We start from the raw sequence: 6,000 nt of genomic DNA on the forward strand, positions 1-6,000 counted from the left end.
TATGAAATATAACACTACAGTAAACTTCACACTAATGCAATAATAGGAGAATTGCAATCTACCTCGAAATAACAGGTAGTGTAAAACCACTTTGTATAAGTGATGGAGCAAGGTGTAAGCTTACTGCTCATGCAAATGTCATCGGCAAAATATTTAACAAATCATGTGAAAATTATTAATCTCTAATAATATATCCCCAAAACGTCATTAAAGGGGCAAGTTGTTTTATCAGCTTCATCTATGATCCAATTGACTACTTGTGCACAAGTTTGAAAGGACCAACCAAATGAACCAAGGCCAAAATTCACGAAAACATTCATTGTGAACAACTTCCAATGCGCAAAACAGTCATTGGAGACTGCCGCTTTGAACAGTCAAGTGCAGTTTACCTGGATTACATTTGGTGCTAACATCCTATATGGATATGGTACTGACGTCGATAAGGGAAGAGGATGGGTTACAAAATACTTCTTCACTATAAGCACTCTGTTAAGTATACACATGTACAGGACATGTACACATGTAATAGTAACTTTTATTTCGCACCGAAAAATTCATATCAACCAATCTGCAACCACGCACGTGTTGCAACCTTATATAATCGCATAATAACAATTGGATTGTACATAGTTTGCACGGTGTATTCCTTGTTTTCAAAATACTAATTCGTTTCACTTCCTTTGTTTGAGTTGTACAGCGTCTGATTATCATTTAAGAATTAGATTCATGTCAGATTGTTGTCAGTTGTATAATTTAGGGGAAGTTCACATCACATAGCCTCCAAACCAGTACACTTTTGATCGTACAAGTATATGCAAAACATTTGGCAATATTGTAGTTTTGTTTATGAACATACGATGACTCAAACTCTGATTTTTGTATTTTGCCAATGGTTTATAGTCATTTATTGACATTATTTCATGACAGTGATTTTGTACCTTGCAATATATCATAACTTATACCAATCTGCTGACTAACACGTTTAAAGAATGTTACAAATATCTTATTAAGTTATGGGTTTTCCTGTTTAGATATGATTTTAAATAAATAATATTTTAATATATGTCACGTATGAAATAATATGCTGTGTTTTATCAAATATGATGATGATAGCGAGGACGACGACGACGACGACGACGATGATGATGACGATGATGATGATGATGATGATGATGATGATAATGACGATAATGATGATGATGATGATGATGATGATGATGATGATGATGCAATGGAAGTAGTGATGATATATGTAACGAATCAAAAGTGTCATTTCCTTCAGTTCAGAAGTTTGCTTTGCATTATCAAAATTTATGATTATGATACTGATGTGCTGTTGTTGTTGATGATGAAGATGATAACAACGATGGTAGTGAAATTGTTGATAATGCTGCTACTACTGCAGATGATGATGATGATGATGATGTTGTTGTTATTGATGATGATGATGATGATGATGATGATAATGATGTTGATGTTGATGAAGATGAAGATGGTAATAGTGCTGATGCTGATGTTCATTTGACCCCAAGTATGGTTTATCTGCCACAGAGAGCACAAACAGCCTATCCACATAATTTATATTTCTTGGGTTTTTTTGTTACCTATATTATTTATTTTGTTTCTTTTTATCCGAGTCCTAGATGTTTTACCTTTATCAATGATATTAATCAGATGCGTGGTTTTTGTCTGCTTTGCTTGGAAAAAGAAAGCAGAAAAAAACCATATCTTCGGTTCTGTGTCTGTTTATAGTTTTGATGAAGAATAGTTGCTGTAGTTGCTGTTTCGGTACCTGTTGGGTACTTAACGTTGTAACTTTTGTTTTCGTATACGCAGATTCAAGTGCCCGTGTAAAGCTGTGGAAGAAGCGGCTTGTTGCACGGAATTTGAATTGACCACGATTGACAAACAAACAGACGCGTTTGTTTGTTTTTACAGACATCAAAGGTCTTTCGACAATACTGAGTCTGTAGAACAACGCGAGACTTTTTTTATCTTTCCGAAGAATAAAGGATTAATAAATTGTCAATTCCCTGGCCAGTGGGAGTGTGGGAACAAAAGTGTGGGATCAAATTGTTCCAACACCCTGTATTATTGCTCGACACAGATTAGTTTGTAAGGCATGCTTTTCGATTGGTCAGTAATGCTCTAGTTGTGATACGTCCGTGCACTGTTGAGCCTATAGGAACGTGCGTTATATACAAACAGAACTACAAAGCTATGAATAATTCATTAGCGTAGACGACGGGTTGACAGCTGCCTTGTTTATTGTGCACGTGCTGTAATGTTCAATGTAGGCGACGTATTTTCTAAGGACGACCGAACTTTTGTGCTGAAATACCAATATAGACCTCTGGGAACCTACCGACTGTTTGTCGAGGAGGATATTAATGCTGACGAAGAATTCACTCGTTCAGCGGTGCAGACTGTTAGCGACTAACGGTACGAAGGTCCCGTCATGGATACACCGAGGCCAGGTACGTCGGCGGCCGACGCTGGAAGATCCGGTCGATTTGCGGAGTTGTCCCCTGCCGAGCGAGCTAGACAGGTTTGTTTCTGATCAAATCTCACTATTTAAGCAATTTCTGATCAAAAATAATGATGATAGACAAATCAAAGACATTCCTCCCGCCGAACTCGATCCGCTTGTTGGTAGGTTTCTCTGCGTTGTCCGCAAGGAAGATGGCTCCGAATATGAACCCTCATATTTACGTTGCATGCTTGATAGCCTCGAAAGACATCTCCGCTGGGAGAAGTACGAGTCGTCATTAACACTGGGCGCCGAATTCTTCATGGCCCGCGAGAAACTGAAGGCGAAAAAGAAGGAACTGAAAAAACAAGGCAAAGGCAACCTCCCGAACAAAGCGGACGCATAAACCGATTATGACATAAATCACCTATACGAAGCACACCAACTCGGACCGTGCACACCATAGTCAGTTTCACACCCTTTCGCTGCACAACATGCTACATTTCGGTATGGGAGCTGTTTACGGAACATCGTTGGCTGTGTTGGGGTGATGTTCAGCTCAAACGCGATCGGGAGGGCAGAGAGTTTCTTGAAATGATCACAGAACATCAAACGAAGACGCGAACCGGTTAAAATGTAAACGATGTCCGCGCAGTGAGACCTCAAATGTACGAATACCCTACAGATATTGGGCGCTGTCCCGTAGCGTTGTACAACCATTACAGAGCACTGAGACCAGGAGATTTTAACAGTCCAGAAACACCATTCTATCTGGCTATAAAGGACAATAACCCGAAATCACCGACAGAGAAGACTTGGTTTAAACGTCAAGCTATGGGACCCAATACTATCGGTAACATTATGAAGAATATGTCAACTGGAAGTTGTCTGACCTCAATAAGAAACTGACCAACACCAGCGCTAGAAAATATATGCTTCAAAAGTTAAATAATGAAATGGTGCCGCCGACACACACGATGCAAAAACGTGCACGCAAGAATGTGAAGTCCGTCAACAACTACTGAAAATTATCAGACCAACAACAGTTCGCTGTGTCACACATTCTATGCGATACCAAGGGGAACCGAAATGAAGGTAATGTCGTCCAAAACGAATTCGAGTTTTTCTAGCAGTAGTAATGCTGTTGCCACGTCATCAAATTACATCAAACTACAAATGCAGGAACATAAGCACACGGAAAAGTAGAAATGTCCCGAATTCTAGGTTCGACTGCGATTTTAAGCGATTGCGATATTACAGGAGAAACATTTCATGTTTCGCTGAACGTGTAAAGTGAAGGAAGCCGAGAGAGGAAACGACGGCGAGTAATGTATTCAGATTCAGACAGCCAGAGTAGCCAAGAAAACTGAGTGTTTTTTGCATGTGTTCTGAAATTACTTGTTCAGATATTATGTATATGTATATACGCCATAAATGTTGAAAAAAACTAGGACATTTTTAAGTTTTGGCAGACGTTTTAAAAATTTGATGTATTTATTCAGAAACTTGAATTTGACCATTTTATCTAAACTGTACAGAAATAACATTACCAAAACAATTCAACGTTTTAACGCATTTATTGTAAGCATATAAGCAATACATATAAGTATCCGTTATTTGAAATGAAGTATTCATGATTATATAATGTTTTTATCAATATTTATATACACAAGTTTTTCCATATAATCAGCGTTAAATTTTCAAGTATTTCAACTAAAACAAAAAAAAGAAATTACTTTAAAAAAGTTACAAAGGTTAAACATGTTAATGTGCATGCTTATTGTACGAGTATCAATAATATAAAATGGAATAAAACAAGTAATTTATAATTAAATATCACGGTGTGTTCGATTTTAATTACTCGTAAGATGAATAAATTTTTCATGTTGAATAATACTAATTGGACTCAGGCCTTGTCAAACATTTATTTGGAACATAAATTTTATGTTTTGTTCCCCTTTTATCCGGTTGAATTTATGGTGACGTGAGAAATAGAACCCCACACCCGCTACGGGTTGGAATGGAATGTCTCACATAGTCCATGGGCTAGAGGGGGTCTACGTGCACCCCCAGGATAACAACCCTGTATTTTTCAGAAGCCTTGGGATCCCTAGAATACAAAATGGAATTTAACAGAAAAAATGTAGGGATGCAATTGCTGTTATGGTCATGTTTTGAAGGGTACCGCAAAAATCACGATTTTGTAACCCACATGCATTTTCGTCAAAACTGTCTTCTTGTAAGTCATATGCAGAGCTTATTTTTAACATAATCTCACTTGTTTGGTATCATTAGAAAGGCAATTAATTTTTCTTTAAGATGAAATATTGTATTATGCAATATCTTCTACACTTTTTGTGAAATATGACAAAAACTTACCCAATACCCCAAAGTTTAACTTTTGTAAATTACAGTAAATCTCAAATTCTCCCAATTTTTTAGCTAGGCATAATAACAAAATGCAATGCATTGTATGAAATCTGTTTTATTTGGTACAGGGACATGTCAAAAATATGAAATAGATTTTTAACAGAAAAAATGTTGGGACCCTACAGCTGTAACAGTCATATTTTGAAGGGTACCCAAAAATCATAGTGTTGCAGATTTGCATACATTTTTGTTAAACCTTTCTTCCTACAAGTCATCTGCTGAGCTTGGTTTTGAATATAACCTAACTTGTTAGGTATCATTTGCAAGATAATTAACTATTCTTTAAAATGACATATTGTAACATGCAATATCTTGTATAGTTGTCATGAAATATGACCAAAACTTACCCCATACCCCCAAACTTTACATTGAAAATTGCAGTCATAGCTAAAATCAAATTCTACCAATTTTTTAGCTAGACACAAAAATCTGGCAACTTTTGCTATTTAATCTCTTGACACTTCCCTGTACATAATTTGCCATTATACCTTGGTACCCTTCCAAATATGAACCAAAATGCTACAAAATCATATTATATTCCTTTTAAAAATTAATTTTATATTTGTGACATACGTTTTTAACAAAGACACAGATTTCATAGGTTGCATACAAGTATTGCCTTTTTTATACAAAGTTAATAAATTGTAAAAAATGGTAGAGTTTAGATTTGCTGTAATTTGCTGTGCAAACCTTGGGGTATGGGGTAAGCTTTGGTCCTGTTTCATGAAACCTAAACTAGATATTCCACATTACAATATGTCATTCTAAAGACTTGTAAATTACCTTTCTGTTGATACCTAATAAACCAGGTTATGTCAAAAATCAAGCTCAGATGAATTATAAGAGGACAGATTTAACAAAAAAGCATGCGAGTTGGCAATACTGTGAATTTGCGGGACCCTTCAAAATATGACTGTTACAGCTGTATAGTCAAAATATATTTTCTGCTAAAAGTCTATTTCATATTTCTGACATTTTCCAGTACAAAATAAACAGATTTTATATAAAGCATTGCCTTATTTGTTATGTCTAGCTAAAATTTGGTAGAATTTGACGGTAGCTAGGACTGTAATTTTCGATATAAACTTTGTGGTACGGGG

This window comes from Ptychodera flava, unplaced genomic scaffold (genome assembly GCF_041260155.1).
Source record: "Ptychodera flava strain L36383 unplaced genomic scaffold, AS_Pfla_20210202 Scaffold_63__1_contigs__length_709137_pilon, whole genome shotgun sequence".
NCBI lineage: Eukaryota > Metazoa > Hemichordata > Enteropneusta > Ptychoderidae > Ptychodera > Ptychodera flava.